Source organism: Acipenser ruthenus, chromosome 17 (assembly GCF_902713425.1).
Source record: "Acipenser ruthenus chromosome 17, fAciRut3.2 maternal haplotype, whole genome shotgun sequence".
In the NCBI taxonomy this organism is placed as follows: domain Eukaryota; kingdom Metazoa; phylum Chordata; class Actinopteri; order Acipenseriformes; family Acipenseridae; genus Acipenser; species Acipenser ruthenus.
Genome location: NC_081205.1, coordinates 11,363,140 through 11,378,973, shown reverse-complemented (window position 1 = coordinate 11,378,973; position 15,834 = coordinate 11,363,140). Strand labels below are relative to the sequence as shown.

General features: G+C 37.7%; 15 non-coding genes across 15 annotated transcripts; all 15 read left to right on the top strand.

Moving 5' to 3' along the window:
* The first annotated feature begins 231 nt into the window (after positions 1-231).
* trnar-ccu (transfer RNA arginine (anticodon CCU)) lies at positions 232-304 on the top strand. The gene has a single exon. It is a non-coding gene; the product is annotated as a tRNA-Arg (tRNA).
* Positions 305-1,012: 708 nt separating this feature from the next.
* Positions 1,013-1,085, top strand: trnar-ucg (transfer RNA arginine (anticodon UCG)). The gene has a single exon. It is a non-coding gene; the product is annotated as a tRNA-Arg (tRNA).
* A 1,730-nt stretch (positions 1,086-2,815) lies between these two features.
* On the top strand, positions 2,816-2,887 carry trnaq-cug (transfer RNA glutamine (anticodon CUG)). The gene has a single exon. It is a non-coding gene; the product is annotated as a tRNA-Gln (tRNA).
* Positions 2,888-3,223: 336 nt separating this feature from the next.
* On the top strand, positions 3,224-3,296 carry trnar-ccu (transfer RNA arginine (anticodon CCU)). The gene has a single exon. It is a non-coding gene; the product is annotated as a tRNA-Arg (tRNA).
* Positions 3,297-3,871: 575 nt separating this feature from the next.
* On the top strand, positions 3,872-3,944 carry trnar-ccu (transfer RNA arginine (anticodon CCU)). Its single transcript has one exon. It is a non-coding gene; the product is annotated as a tRNA-Arg (tRNA).
* A 707-nt stretch (positions 3,945-4,651) lies between these two features.
* On the top strand, positions 4,652-4,724 carry trnar-ucg (transfer RNA arginine (anticodon UCG)). Its single transcript has one exon. It is a non-coding gene; the product is annotated as a tRNA-Arg (tRNA).
* A 1,731-nt stretch (positions 4,725-6,455) lies between these two features.
* On the top strand, positions 6,456-6,527 carry trnaq-cug (transfer RNA glutamine (anticodon CUG)). The gene has a single exon. It is a non-coding gene; the product is annotated as a tRNA-Gln (tRNA).
* A 337-nt stretch (positions 6,528-6,864) lies between these two features.
* trnar-ccu (transfer RNA arginine (anticodon CCU)) lies at positions 6,865-6,937 on the top strand. The gene has a single exon. It is a non-coding gene; the product is annotated as a tRNA-Arg (tRNA).
* Positions 6,938-7,643: 706 nt separating this feature from the next.
* Positions 7,644-7,716, top strand: trnar-ucg (transfer RNA arginine (anticodon UCG)). The gene has a single exon. It is a non-coding gene; the product is annotated as a tRNA-Arg (tRNA).
* Positions 7,717-9,446: 1,730 nt separating this feature from the next.
* Positions 9,447-9,518, top strand: trnaq-cug (transfer RNA glutamine (anticodon CUG)). The gene has a single exon. It is a non-coding gene; the product is annotated as a tRNA-Gln (tRNA).
* A 337-nt stretch (positions 9,519-9,855) lies between these two features.
* Positions 9,856-9,928, top strand: trnar-ccu (transfer RNA arginine (anticodon CCU)). The gene has a single exon. It is a non-coding gene; the product is annotated as a tRNA-Arg (tRNA).
* A 2,509-nt stretch (positions 9,929-12,437) lies between these two features.
* On the top strand, positions 12,438-12,509 carry trnaq-cug (transfer RNA glutamine (anticodon CUG)). The gene has a single exon. It is a non-coding gene; the product is annotated as a tRNA-Gln (tRNA).
* A 337-nt stretch (positions 12,510-12,846) lies between these two features.
* On the top strand, positions 12,847-12,919 carry trnar-ccu (transfer RNA arginine (anticodon CCU)). The gene has a single exon. It is a non-coding gene; the product is annotated as a tRNA-Arg (tRNA).
* Positions 12,920-13,625: 706 nt separating this feature from the next.
* Positions 13,626-13,698, top strand: trnar-ucg (transfer RNA arginine (anticodon UCG)). Its single transcript has one exon. It is a non-coding gene; the product is annotated as a tRNA-Arg (tRNA).
* A 1,766-nt stretch (positions 13,699-15,464) lies between these two features.
* trnaq-cug (transfer RNA glutamine (anticodon CUG)) lies at positions 15,465-15,536 on the top strand. The gene has a single exon. It is a non-coding gene; the product is annotated as a tRNA-Gln (tRNA).
* Positions 15,537-15,834: the final 298 nt, after the last annotated feature.

Genomic DNA, 15,834 nt, shown 5'->3' with positions numbered 1-15,834 from the left:
CACCTTTTAGCCATAAAATCTAAAGTATAAAACCCTCAGAAATACTTTTATTTGCTTTTGTCTGCTTTTGCAACCTGTACTGAAAAATCCGAGGTGACCGTAAAAAGCTTGCAGAGTACAGTACAGGTAAAAAGGTAAAGCGTTAATAATTTTTTTTTGGGTTACCTTCCATTCTGTATTTAGCGATAGTCAGGCACACAAATATGAGCAAGAACGGCGTTGTCTTTAGGAGCCCCAGTGGCCTAATGGATAAGGCACTGGACTCCTAAGCCAGGGATTGTGGGTTCGAGTCCCATCTGGGGTGTAACGTGTATGTTTTTTTTTTTTCACGACAGTTTTATAATAAACTTTCCAGACGTTTCCCCTCTCTTCAGCTATTATTCATCAAAATAAATAAACATATATTTCAACATGGTTAGCGTCAGTAACCATTTAAACACGGTGTCTGGTAAAGGCAATTTAACCTTACCACCCTAAAGTAACGTTAACCGCTATGATTAAATAGTAGTCCATTATATTAATTAATTTAACAGTATCTTATTAAACATTTGACAACTGAGCAAAAGCAGAGTGGCGCAGCGGAAGCGTGCTGGGCCCATAACCCAGAGGTCGATGGATCGAAACCATCCTCTGCTAGATTTTTTTGTCAATTTGTATTTCAGCCGCTTTTATATATATTTCATATTAACAATCACATACCGGTATGTATTGTTTATAAAACCATTACTTCACAGAAGCGTCAGTCAATTCCATTTGTGCCCTGAGTACGAGGGGCGGGGCATCACTCAGCAATAGGAAAATAACAGACAAGAGGCAGCGCCAATTGGGTAAGCACATAGCTTTAGGGTATGGGCGGGGCTAATGGCTGCTTTTTTAATTCCATACCTCTTTGGGACTGTGGTAGTTCTGTACTTTTTTGCTTTGTTATGAAAAAATATTTCGTTGATACTGTAGTACAAACTACGCTAAGTATAGAGTAAAGTATTTACGTAAACTCTCTCTTTCGGTGAAAGACCGCGTGGCCTAATGGATAAGGCGTCTGACTTCGAATCAGAAGATTGAGGGTTCGAGTCCCTTCGTGGTCGGTTTTTTATTTTAGATTTTATTTATTAATTGTGTAACTTGTATTTCAGATCAAATAATACAATGTAAGTCAGTGTACATGTTTCCGCGTTTTAAAAAGTGATATAGGCTCTTTTCCTTTAGTGTGGTAAGGAAAATAATTTAACATAAATATAGAAATATGTTCTACATCAGTGTGATCTCGTTAGAAATGTACCTAATGTATAGTCCAGTATATGTCAAATGATCAATTCCTTACGTAGATTCCTTCTATCGCAGGTGAATCAACTACAAGCTGTGCAGCTTCACTATTTGCTGTACGGGACGCGTCGTGTCGCAGCACTTTTGACTGCGCAAAGTGGTCACAGCTGTTGTTCACACTTTAAATACAGATTGCATTCGCAAAATTGGATACATTTACATTTAAAGTAAATGTGCTGAGTTTGTACCTCTTATCAAGAGGTTTTAAAAGCGACATCGTTGGTACATCCGTCCTCTCAACCAACAGGGAACCCGAAAGGGAGAATTTCAAACATTTGTCGCACTGAGACCCTCGACTCTGACCAGAAATGATGTCGGAGTCTGAAGTCTGTACGGTAAAGTTTTGTACTCTAAAGTAACATTTAAACTTGCCAGCAGTCAAAAGCAAGTCTTTATATTATTGGTTCTGGTGTACTATTTAAAAGCTCTTGTGTATGTTGATGTAGCTAAACCTGCATTTGGACAACTTTCCGTGAATTCTTGTTTTTTTGCCGCACCTTGCCAGTAAAACGAACTAAAAAGTACTGCATCAAAATCATAGCCTTATAACAAACTAATTAGACCAATGTCTGATTTTATTCATGTTTTCATCGTATAGCACAGATTCATAGAGGTGTTTTTTGTTAAGCTTTCATTTCAGTTAGAAGTTAAAATATTTACCCTTTACACACCAGCTGTTAGTTAACTTTCACATTTCTTCAATGTTATTAGCAGTCAGCTCCAGTGAATATGTAATCTTAGTATTGATGTTACCTGAGAAAGAATCTTTTGTCGCACATCTTCAGGAATCCAATCAGCTGTTTGTATGTGGAACCGGACTTCAGCTTGTGTGTTTACTAGAACAAAATGTGAAAAATGTACTATAACACAACAGTAGCTGACTCTCTGTAACCTGTGATGTTGTTGCCTGTCTAGTTAACTCTGTGGAGAATGCTTCCCCAAAACAGTGCTCCTGACCACCCTGTACATTAAACATGCTTGTGAATATTTTAACAAAGACTTCCATTTCCATACCTTTATTAACATTCTGGCCTCCAGGGCCACTGCTTCGACAGTAGCTAATGGTGAGGCGATCTACACAAAAACAAAAGGTGCACGTCAGTAACATGCTTCACAATAACATGCTTTATAAAAAGTAGTAATTCAATGCAACACTATTATGTCATAGCAGTGAAGGATGGGGGATTGTGATACAGTCTGAACGAAGACAAGCTTTTCCAAACTAGTCTGGACTTATTACAGTTTTTAAAGCTCTGGATTCCCGGATCCAAGTCATTGTAAACATATTCGGCTGCTTTCACAGCCCGATTAAAACCAATCTTGGACTGTGTAATGTTACCCTGGGTAAGGTAGTCCAAGATTAGTGCTAATTAAAACAATCGCAGTAGAAACGCTTACACACAAAAGAAAAAAAAACAAAACAAAACAAATAAAAGAGAATAATAATAAAATGATGTATTTATTACAGTTACGTGGCCAAGGCGTAAATATGGGTTCCATGGTGTAATGGTTAGCACTCTGGACTCTGAATCCAGCGATCCGAGTTCAAATCTCGGTGGGACCTTCGTTTTAGTGCATTATTATTCTTAAGTTATTAAAAAGTGTTTCGTCGAACTGACGTTTCTTTCATAATAAATGCTGAGAAATTCACTGCAAAGTTGTGGGATTGCACCTTTTAGCCATAAAATCTAAAGTATAAAACACTCAGAAATACTTTTATTTGCTTTTGTCTGCTTTTGCAACCTGTACTGAAAAATCCGAGGTGACCGTAAAAAGCTTGCAGAGTACAGTACAGGTAAAAAGGTAAAGCGTTAATAATTTTTTTTTGGGTTACCTTCCATTCTGTATTTAGCGATAGTCAGGCACACAAATATGAGCAAGAACGGCTTTGCCTTTAGGAGCCCCAGTGGCCTAATGGATAAGGCACTGGCCTCCTAAGCCAGGGATTGTGGGTTCGAGTCCCATCTGGGGTGTAACGTGTATGTTTTTTTTCTCACGACAGTTTTATAATAAACTTTCCAGACGTTTCCCCTCTCTTCAGCTATTATTCATCAAAATAAATAAACATATTTATTTCAAACATTTGTCGCACTGAGACCCTCGACTCTGACCAGAAATGATGTCGGAGTCTGAAGTCTGTACGGTAAAGTTTTGTACTCTAAAGTGACATTTAAACTTGCCAGCAGTCAAAAGCAAGTCTTTATATTATTGGTTCTGGTGTACTATTTAAAAGCTCTTGTGTATGTTGATGTAGCTAAACCTGCATTTGGACAACTTTCCGTGAATTCTTGAAATTCACTGCAAAGTTGTGGGATTGCACCTTTTAGCCATAAAATCTAAAGTATAAAACACTCAGAAATACTTTTATTTGCTTTTGTCTGCTTTTGCAACCTGTACTGAAAAATCCGAGGTGACCGTAAAAAGCTTGCAGAGTACAGTACAGGTAAAAAGGTAAAGCGTTAATAATTTTTTTTTGGGTTACCTTCCATTCTGTATTTAGCGATAGTCAGGCACACAAATATGAGCAAGAACGGCTTTGCCTTTAGGAGCCCCAGTGGCCTAATGGATAAGGCACTGGCCTCCTAAGCCAGGGATTGTGGGTTCGAGTCCCATCTGGGGTGTAACGTGTATGTTTTTTTTCTCACGACAGTTTTATAATAAACTTTCCAGACGTTTCCCCTCTCTTCAGCTATTATTCATCAAAATAAATAAACATATATTTCAACATGGTTAGCGTCAGTAACCATTTAAACACGGTGTCTGGTAAAGGCAATTTAACCTTACCACCCTAAAGTAACGTTAACCGCTATGATTAAATAGTAGTCCATTATATTAATTAATTTAACAGTATCTTATTAAACATTTGACAACTGAGCAAAAGCAGAGTGGCGCAGCGGAAGCGTGCTGGGCCCATAACCCAGAGGTCGATGGATCGAAACCATCCTCTGCTAGCTGTTTTTTGTCAGTTTGTATTTCAGCCACTTTTATATATATTTCATAATAACAATCACATACCGGTATGTATTGTTTATAAAACCATTACTTCACAGAAGCGTCAGTCAATTCCATTTGTGCCCTGAGTACGAGGGGCGGGGCATCACTCAGCAATAGGAAAATAACAGACAAGAGGCAGCGCCAATTGGGTAAGCACATAGCTTTAGGGTATGGGCGGGGCTACTGGCTGCTTTTTTAATTCCGTACCTCTTTGGGACTGTGGTAGTTCTGTACTTTTTTGCTTTGTTATGAAAAAATATTTCGTTGATACTGTAGTACAAACTACGCTAAGTATAGATTAAAGTATTTACGTAAACGCTCTCTTTCGGTGAAAGACCGCGTGGCCTAATGGATAAGGCGTCAGACTTCGAATCAGAAGATTGAGGGTTCGAGTCCCTTCGTGGTCTGTTTTTTATTTTAGATTTTATTTATTAATTGTGTAACTTGTATTTCAGATCAAATAATACAATGTAAGTCAGTGTACATGTTTCCGCGTTTTAAAAAGTGATATAGGCTCTTTTCCTTTAGTGTGGTAAGGAAAATAATTTAACATGAATATAGAAATATGTTCTACATCAGTGTGATCTCGTTAGAAATGTACCTAATGTATAGTCCAGTATATGTCAAATGATCAATTCCTTACGTAGATTCCTTCTATCGCAGGTGAATCAACTACAAGCGGTGCAGCTTCACTATTTGCTGTACGGGACGCGTCGTGTCGCAGCACTTTTCACTGCGCAAAGTGGTCACAGCTGTTGTTCACACTTTAAATACAGATTGCATTCGCAAAATTGGATACATTTACATTTAAAGTAAATGTGCTGAGTTTGTACCTCTTATCAAGAGGTTTTAAAAGCGACATCGTTGGTACATCCGTCCTCTCAACCAACAGGGAACCCGAAAGGGAGAATTTCAAACATTTGTCGCACTGAGACCCTCGACTCTGACCAGAAATGATGTCGGAGTCTGAAGTCTGTACGGTAAAGTTTTGTACTCTAAAGTAACATTTAAACTTGCCAGCAGTCAAAAGCAAGTCTTTATATTATTGGTTCTGGTGTACTATTTAAAAGCTCTTGTGTATGTTGATGTAGCTAAACCTGCATTTGGACAACTTTCCGTGAATTCTTGTTTTTTTGCCGCACCTTGCCAGTAAAACGAACTAAAAAGTACTGCATCAAAATCATAGCCTTATAACAAACTAATTAGACCAATGTCTGATTTTATTCATGTTTTCATCGTATAGCACAGACTCATAGAGGTGTTTTTTGTTAAGCTTTCATTTCAGTTAGAAGTTAAAATATTTAACCTTTACACACCAGCTGTTAGTTAACTTTCACATTTCTTCAATGTTATTAGCAGTCAGCTCCAGTGAATATGTAATCTTAGTATTGATGTTACCTGAGAAATAATCTTTTGTCGCACATCTTCAGGAATCCAATCAGCTGTTTGTATGTGGAACCGGACTTCAGCTTGTGTGTTTACTAGAACAAAATGTGAAAAATGTACTATAACACAACAGTAGCTGACTCTCTGTAACCTGTGATGTTGTTGCCTGTCTAGTTAACTCTGTGGAGAATGCTTCCCCAAAACAGTGCTCCTGATCACCCTGTACATTAAACATGCTTGTGAATATTTTAACAAAGACTTCCATTTCCATACCTTTATTAACATTCTGGCCTCCAGGGCCACTGCTTCGACAGTAGCTAATGGTGAGGCGATCTACACAAAAACAAAAGGTGCACGTCAGTAAACATGCTTCACAATAACATGCTTTATAAAAAGTAGTAATTCAATGCAACACTATTATGTCATAGCAGTGAAGGATGGGGGATTGTAATACAGTCTGAACGAAGACAAGCTTTTCCAAACTAGTCTGGACTTATTACAGTTTTTAAAGCTCTGGATTCCCGGATCCAAGTCATTGTAAACATATTCGGCTGCTTTCACAGCCCGATTAAAACCAATCTTGGACTGTGTAATGTTACCCTGGGTAAGGTAGTCCAAGATTAGTGCTAATTAAAACAATCGCAGTAGAAACGCTTACACACAAAAGAAAAAAAAACAAAACAAAACAAAAAAAAGAGAATAATAATAAAATGATGTATTTATTACAGTTACGTGGCCAAGGCGTAAATGTGGGTTCCATGGTGTAATGGTTAGCACTCTGGACTCTGAATCCAGCGATCCGAGTTCAAATCTCGGTGGGACCTTCGTTTTAGTGCATTATTATTCTTAAGTTATTAAAAAGTGTTTCGTCGAACTGACGTTTCTATCATAATAAATGCTGAGAAATTCACTGCAAAGTTGTGGGATGGCACCTTTTAGCCATAAAATCTAAAGTATAAAACCCTCAGAAATACTTTTATTTGCTTTTGTCTGCTTTTGCAACCTGTACTGAAAAATCCGAGGTGACCGTAAAAAGCTTGCAGAGTACAGTACAGGTAAAAAGGTAAAGCGTTAATAATTTTTTTTTTTGGTTACCTTCCATTCTGTATTTAGCGATAGTCAGGCACACAAATATGAGCAAGAACGGCGTTGTCTTTAGGAGCCCCAGTGGCCTAATGGATAAGGCACTGGCCTCCTAAGCCAGGGATTGTGGGTTCGAGTCCCATCTGGGGTGTAACGTGTATGTTTTTTTTCTCACGACTGTTTTATAATAAACTTTCCAGACGTTTCCCCTCTCTTCAGCTATTATTCATCAAAATAAATAAACATATATTTCAACATGGTTAGCGTCAGTAACCATTTAAACACGGTGTCTGGTAAAGGCAATTTAACCTTACCACCCTAAAGTAACGTTAACCGCTATGATTAAATAGTAGTCCATTATATTAATTAATTTAACAGTATCTTATTAAACATTTGACAACTGAGCAAAAGCAGAGTGGCGCAGCGGAAGCGTGCTGGGCCCATAACCCAGAGGTCGATGGATCGAAACCATCCTCTGCTAGATTTTTTTGTCAATTTGTATTTCAGCCGCTTTTATATATATTTCATATTAACAATCACATACCGGTATGTATTGTTTATAAAACCATTACTTCACAGAAGCGTCAGTCAATTCCATTTGTGCCCTGAGTACGAGGGGCGGGGCATCACTCAGCAATAGGAAAATAACAGACAAGAGGCAGCGCCAATTGGGTAAGCACATAGCTTTAGGGTATGGGCGGGGCTACTGGCTGCTTTTTTAATTCCGTACCTCTTTGGGACTGTGGTAGTTCTGTACTTTTTTGCTTTGTTATGAAAAAATATTTCGTTGATACTGTAGTACAAACTACGCTAATTATAGATTAAAGTATTTACGTAAACGCTCTCTTTCGATGAAAGACCGCGTGGCCTAATGGATAAGGCGTCTGACTTCGAATCAGAAGATTGAGGGTTCGAGTCCCTTCGTGGTCGGTTTTTTATTTTAGATTTTATTTATTAATTGTGTAACTTGTATTTCAGATCAAATAGTACAATGTAAGTCAGTGTACATGTTTCCGCGTTTTAAAAAGTGATATAGGCTCTTTTCCTTTAGTATGGTAAGGAAAATAATTTAATATAAATATAGAAATATGTTCTACATCAGTGTGATCTCGTTAGAAATGTACCTAATGTATAGTCCAGTATATGTCAAATGATCAATTCCTTACGTAGATTCCTTCTATAGCAGATGAATCAACTACAAGCTGTGCAGCTTCACTATTTTCTGTACGGGACGCGTCGTGTCGCAGCACTTTTGACTGCGCAAAGTGGTCACAGCTGTTGTTCACACTTAAAATACAGATTGCATTCGCAAAATTGGATAAATTTACATTTAAAGTAAATGTGCTGAGTTTGTACCTCTTATCAAGAGGTTTTAAAAGCGACATCGTTGGTACATCCGTCCTCTCAACCAACAGGGAACCCGAAAGGGAGAATTTCAAACATTTGTCGCACTGAGACCCTCGACTCTGACCAGAAATGATGTCGGAGTCTGAAGTCTGTACGGTAAAGTTTTGTACTCTAAAGTAACATTTAAACTTGCCAGCAGTCAAAAGCAAGTCTTTATATTATTGGTTCTGGTGTACTATTTAAAAGCTCTTGTGTATGTTGATGTAGCTAAACCTGCATTTGGACAACTTTCCGTGAATTCTTGTTTTCTTGCCGCACCTTGCCAGTAAAACGAACTAAAAAGTACTGCATCAAAATCATAGCCTTATAACAAACTAATTAGACCAATGTCTGATTTTATTCATGTTTTCATCGTATAGCACAGATTCATAGAGGTGTTTTTTGTTAAGCTTTCATTTCAGTTAGAAGTTAAAATATTTACCCTTTACACACCAGCTGTTAGTTAACTTTCACATTTCTTCAATGTTATTAGCAGTCAGCTCCAGTGAATATGTAATCTTAGTATTGATGTTACCTGAGAAAGAATCTTTTGTCGCACATCTTCAGGAATCCAATCAGCTGTTTGTATGTGGAACCGGACTTCAGCTTGTGTGTTTACTAGAACAAAATGTGAAAAATGTACTATAACACAACAGTAGCTGACTCTCTGTAACCTGTGATGTTGTTGCCTGTCTAGTTAACTCTGTGGAGAATGCTTCCCCAAAACAGTGCTCCTGATCACCCTGTACATTAAACATGCTTGTGAATATTTTAACAAAGACTTCCATTTCCATACCTTTATTAACATTCTGGCCTCCAGGGCCACTGCTTCGACAGTAGCTAATGGTGAGGCGATCTACACAAAAACAAAAGGTGCACGTCAGTAAACATGCTTCACAATAACATGCTTTATAAAAAGTAGTAATTCAATGCAACACTATTATGTCATAGCAGTGAAGGATGGGGGATTGTGATACAGTCTGAACGAAGACAAGCTTTTCCAAACTAGTCTGGACTTATTACAGTTTTTAAAGCTCTGGATTCCCGGATCCAAGTCATTGTAAACATATTCGGCTGCTTTCACAGCCCGATTAAAACCAATCTTGGACTGTGTAATGTTACCCTGGGTAAGGTAGTCCAAGATTAGTGCTAATTAAAACAATCGCAGTAGAAACGCTTGCACACAAAAGAAAAAAAAACAAAACAAAACAAAAAAAAAGAATAATAATAAAATGATGTATTTATTACAGTTACGTGGCCAAGGCGTAAATATGGGTTCCATGGTGTAATGGTTAGCACTCTGGACTCTGAATCCAGCGATCCGAGTTCAAATCTCGGTGGGACCTTCGTTTTAGTGCATTATTATTCTTAAGTTATTAAAAAGTGTTTCGTCGAACTGACGTTTCTATCATAATAAATGCTGAGAAATTCACTGCAAAGTTGTGGGATGGCACCTTTTAGCCATAAAATCTAAAGTATAAAACCCTCAGAAATACTTTTATTTGCTTTTGTCTGCTTTTGCAACCTGTATTGAAAAATCCGAGGTGACCGTAAAAAGCTTGCAGAGTACAGTACAGGTAAAAAGGTAAAGCGTTAATAATTTTTTTTTTGGGTTACCTTCCATTCTGTATTTAGCGATAGTCAGGCACACAAATATGAGCAAGAACGGCGTTGTCTTTAGGAGCCCCAGTGGCCTAATGGATAAGGCACTGGCCTCCTAAGCCAGGGATTGTGGGTTCGAGTCCCATCTGGGGTGTAACGTGTATGTTTTTTTTCTCACGACAGTTTTATAATAAACTTTCCAGACGTTTCCCCTCTCTTCAGCTATTATTCATCAAAATAAATAAACATATATTTCAACATGGTTAGCGTCAGTAACCATTTAAACACGGTGTCTGGTAAAGGCAATTTAACCTTACCACCCTAAAGTAACGTTAACCGCTATGATTAAATAGTAGTCCATTATATTAATTAATTTAACAGTATCTTATTAAACATTTGACAACTGAGCAAAAGCAGAGTGGCGCAGCGGAAGCGTGCTGGGCCCATAACCCAGAGGTCGATGGATCGAAACCATCCTCTGCTAGATTTTTTTGTCAATTTGTATTTCAGCCGCTTTTATATATATTTCATATTAACAATCACATACCGGTATGTATTGTTTATAAAACCATTACTTCACAGAAGCGTCAGTCAATTCCATTTGTGCCCTGAGTACGAGGGGCGGGGCATCACTCAGCAATAGGAATATAACAGACAAGAGGCAGCGCCAATTGGGTAAGCACATAGCTTTAGGGTATGGGCGGGGCAACTGGCTGCTTTTTTAATTCCGTACCTCTTTGGGACTGTGGTAGTTCTGTACTTGTTTGCTTTGTTATGAAAAAATATTTCGTTGATACTGTAGTACAAACTACGCTAATTATAGATTAAAGTATTTACGTAAACGCTCTCTTTTGGTGAAAGACCGCGTGGCCTAATGGATAAGGCGTCTGACTTCGAATCAGAAGATTGAAGGCTCGAGTCCCTTCGTGGTCGGTTTTTTATTTTAGATTTTATTTATTAATTGTGTAACTTGTATTTCAGATCAAATAATACAATGTAAGTCAGTGTACATGTTTCCGCGTTTTAAAAAGTGATATAGGCTCTTTTCCTTTAGTATGGTAAGGAAAATAATTTAACATAAATATAGAAATATGTTCTACATCAGTGTGATCTCGTTAGAAATGTACCTAATGTATAGTCCAGTATATGTCAAATGATCAATTCCTTACGTAGATTCCTTCTATAGCAGATGAATCAACTACAAGCTGTGCAGCTTCACTATTTGCTGTACGGGACGCGTCGTGTCGCAGCACTTTTGACTGCGCAAAGTGGTCACAGCTGTTGTTCACACTTTAAATACAGATTGCATTCGCAAAATTGGATACATTTACATTTAAAGTAAATGTGCTGAGTTTGTACCTCTTATCAAGAGGTTTTAAAAGCGACATCGTTGGTACATCCGTCCTCTCAACCAACAGGGAACCCGAAAGGGAGAATTTCAAACACTTGTCGCACTGAGACCCTCGACTCTGACCAGAAATGATGTCGGAGTCTGAAGTCTGTACGGTAAAGTTTTGTACTCTAAAGTAACATTTAAACTTGCCAGCAGTCAAAAGCAAGTCTTTATATTATTGGTTCTGGTGTACTATTTAAAAGCTCTTGTGTATGTTGATGTAGCTAAACCTGCATTTGGACAACTTTCCGTGAATTCTTGTTTTTTTGCCGCACCTTGCCAGTAAAACGAACTAAAAAGTACTGCATCAAAATCATAGCCTTATAACAAACTAATTAGACCAATGTCTGATTTTATTCATGTTTTCATCGTATAGCACAGATTCATAGAGGTGTTTTTTGTTAAGCTTTCATTTCAGTTAGAAGTTAAAATATTTAACCTTTACACACCAGCTGTTAGTTAACTTTCACATTTCTTCAATGTTATTAGCAGTCAGCTCCAGTGAATATGTAATCTTAGTATTGATGTTACCTGAGAAAGAATCTTTTGACGCACATCTTCAGGAATCCAATCAGCTGTTTGTATGTGGAACCGGACTTCAGCTTGTGTGTTTACTAGAACAAAATGTGAAAAATGTACTATAACACAACAGTAGCTGACTCTCTGTAACCTGTGATGTTGTTGCCTGTCTAGTTAACTCTGTGGAGAATGCTTCCCCAAAACAGTGCTCCTGATCACCCTGTACATTAAACATGCTTGTGAATATTTTAACAAAGACTTCCATTTCCATACCTTTATTAACATTCTGGCCTCCAGGGCCACTGCTTCGACAGTAGCTAATGGTGAGGCGATCTACACAAAAACAAAAGGTGCACGTCAGTAAACATGCTTCACAATAACATGCTTTATAAAAAGTAGTAATTCAATGCAACACTATTATGTCATAGCAGTGAAGGATGGGGGATTGTGATACAGTCTGAACGAAGACAAGCTTTTCCAAACTAGTCTGGACTTATTACAGTTTTTAAAGCTCTGGATTCCCGGATCCAAGTCATTGTAAACATATTCGGCTGCTTTCACAGCCCGATTAAAACCAATCTTGGACTGTGTAATGTTACCCTGGGTAAGGTAGTCCAAGATTAGTGCTAATTAAAACAATCGCAGTAGAAACGCTTACACACAAAAGAAAAAAAAAAAACTAAACAAAAAAAAAGAGAATAATAATAAAATGATGTATTTATTACAGTTACGTGGCCAAGGCGTAAATATGGGTTCCATGGTGTAATGGTTAGCACTCTGGACTCTGAATCCAGCGATCCGAGTTCAAATCTCGGTGGGACCTTCGTTTTAGTGCATTATTATTCTTAAGTTATTAAAAAGTGTTTCGTCGAACTGACGTTTCTATCATAATAAATGCTGAGAAATTCACTGCAAAGTTGTGGGATGGCACCTTTTAGCCATAAAATCTAAAGTATAAAACCCTCAGAAATACTTTTATTTGCTTTTGTCTGCTTTTGCAACCTGTACTGAAAAATCCGAGGTGACCGTAAAAAGCTTGCAGAGTACAGTACAGGTAAAAAGGTAAAGCGTTAATAATTTTTTTTTTGGGTTACCTTCCATTCTGTATTTAGCGATAGTCAGGCACACAAATATGAGCAAGAACGGCGTTGTCTTTAGGAGCCCCAGTGGCCTAATGGATAAGGCACTGGACTCCTAAGCCAGGGATTGTGGGTTCGAGTCCCATCTGGGGTGTAACGTGTATGTTTTTTTTCTCACGACTGTTTTATAATAAACTTTCCAGACGTTTCCCCTCTCTTCAGCTATTATTCATCAAAATAAATAAACATATATTTCAACATGGTTAGCGTCAGTAACCATTTAAACACGGTGTCTGGTAAAGGCAATTTAACCTTACCACCCTAAAGTAACGTTAACCGCTATGATTAAATAGTAGTCCATTATATTAATTAATTTAACAGTATCTTATTAAACATTTGACAACTGAGCAAAAGCAGAGTGGCGCAGCGGAAGCGTGCTGGGCCCATAACCCAGAGGTCGATGGATCGAAACCATCCTCTGCTAGATTTTTTTGTCAATTTGTATTTCAGCCGCTTTTATATATATTTCATATTAACAATCACATACCGGTATGTATTGTTTATAAAACCATTACTTCACAGAAGCGTCAGTCAATTCCATTTGTGGCCTGAGTACGAGGGGCGGGGCATCACTCAGCAATAGGAATATAACAGACAAGAGGCAGCGCCAATTGGGTAAGCACATAGCTTTAGGGTATGGGCGGGGCAAATGGCTGCTTTTTTAATTCCGTACCTCTTTGGGACTGTGGTAGTTCTGTACTTGTTTGCTTTGTTATGAAAAAATATTTCGTTGATACTGTAGTACAAACTACGCTAATTATAGATTAAAGTATTTACGTAAACGCTCTCTTTTGGTGAAAGACCGCGTGGCCTAATGGATAAGGCGTCTGACTTCGAATCAGAAGATTGAGGGTTCGAGTTCCTTCGTGGTCGGTTTTTTATTTTAGATTTTATTTATTAATTGTGTAACTTGTATTTCAGATCAAATAATACAATGTAAGTCAGTGTACATGTTTCCGCGTTTTAAAAAGTGATATAGGCTCTTTTCCTTTAGTATGGTAAGGAAAATAATTTAACATAAATATAGAAATATGTTCTACATCAGTGTGATCTCGTTAGAAATGTACCTAATGTATAGTCCAGTATATGTCAAATGATCAATTCCTTACGTAGATTCCTTCTATAGCAGATGAATCAACTACAAGCTGTGCAGCTTCACTATTTGCTGTACGGGACGCGTCGTGTCGCAGCACTTTTGACTGCGCAAAGTGGTCACAGCTGTTGTTCACACTTTAAATACAGATTGCATTCGCAAAATTGGATACATTTACATTTAAAGTAAATGTGCTGAGTTTGTACCTCTTATCAAGAGGTTTTAAAAGCGACATCGTTGGTACATCCGTCCTCTCAACCAACAGGGAACCCGAAAGGGAGAATTTCAAACATTTGTCGCACTGAGACCCTCGACTCTGACCAGAAATGATGTCGGAGTCTGAAGTCTGTACGGTAAAGTTTTGTACTCTAAAGTAACATTTAAACTTGCCAGCAGTCAAAAGCAAGTCTTTATATTATTGGTTCTGGTGTACTATTTAAAAGCTCTTGTGTATGTTGATGTAGCTAAACCTGCATTTGGACAACTTTCCGTGAATTCTTGTTTTCTTGCCGCACCTTGCCAGTAAAACGAACTAAAAAGTACTGCATCAAAATCATAGCCTTATAACAAACTAATTAGACCAATGTCTGATTTTATTCATGTTTTCATCGTATAGCACAGATTCATAGAGGTGTTTTTTGTTAAGCTTTCATTTCAGTTAGAAGTTAAAATATTTACCCTTTACACACCAGCTGTTAGTTAACTTTCACATTTCTTCAATGTTATTAGCAGTCAGCTCCAGTGAATATGTAATCTTAGTATTGATGTTACCTGAGAAATAATCTTTTGTCGCACATCTTCAGGAATCCAATCAGCTGTTTGTATGTGGAACCGGACTTCAGCTTGTGTGTTTACTAGAACAAAATGTGAAAAATGTACTATAACACAACAGTAGCTGACTCTCTGTAACCTGTGATGTTGTTGCCTGTCTAGTTAACTCTGTGGAGAATGCTTCCCCAAAACAGTGCTCCTGATCACCCTGTACATTAAACATGCTTGTGAATATTTTAACAAAGACTTCCATTTCCATACCTTTATTAACATTCTGGCCTCCAGGGCCACTGCTTCGACAGTAGCTAATGGTGAGGCGATCTACACAAAAACAAAAGGTGCACGTCAGTAAACATGCTTCACAATAACATGCTTTATAAAAAGTAGTAATTCAATGCAACACTATTATGTCATAGCAGTGAAGGATGGGGGATTGTAATACAGTCTGAACGAAGACAAGCTTTTCCAAACTAGTCTGGACTTATTACAGTTTTTAAAGCTCTGGATTCCCGGATCCAAGTCATTGTAAACATATTCGGCTGCTTTCACAGCCCGATTAAAACCAATCTTGGACTGTGTAATGTTACCCTGGGTAAGGTAGTCCAAGATTAGTGCCAATTAAAACAATCGCAGTAGAAACGCTTACACACACAACAACAACAACAAAGAAAGAAAAAAAAAAAAAAAAAAAAAAAAAAAAAAAAAAAAAAAAAAAAAAGAGAATAATAATAAAATGATGTATTTATTACAGTTACGTGGCCAAGGCGTAAATATGAGTTCCATGGTGTAATGGTTAGCACTCTGGACTCTGAATCCAGCGATCCGAGTTCAAATCTCGGTGGGACCTTCGTTTTAGTGCATTATTATTCTTAAGTTATTAAAAAGTGTTTCGTCGAACTGACGTTTCTTTCATAATAAATGCTGAGAAATTCACTGCAAAGTTGTGGGATGGCACCTTTTAGCCATAAAATCTAAAGTATAAAACCCTCAGAAATACTTTTATTTGCTTTTGTCTGCTTTTGCAACCTGTACTGAAAAATCCGAGGTGACCGTAAAAAGCTTGCAGAGTACAGTACAGGTAAAAAGGTAAAGCGTTAATAATTTTTTTTTGGGTTACCTTCCATTCTGTATTTAGCGATAGTCAG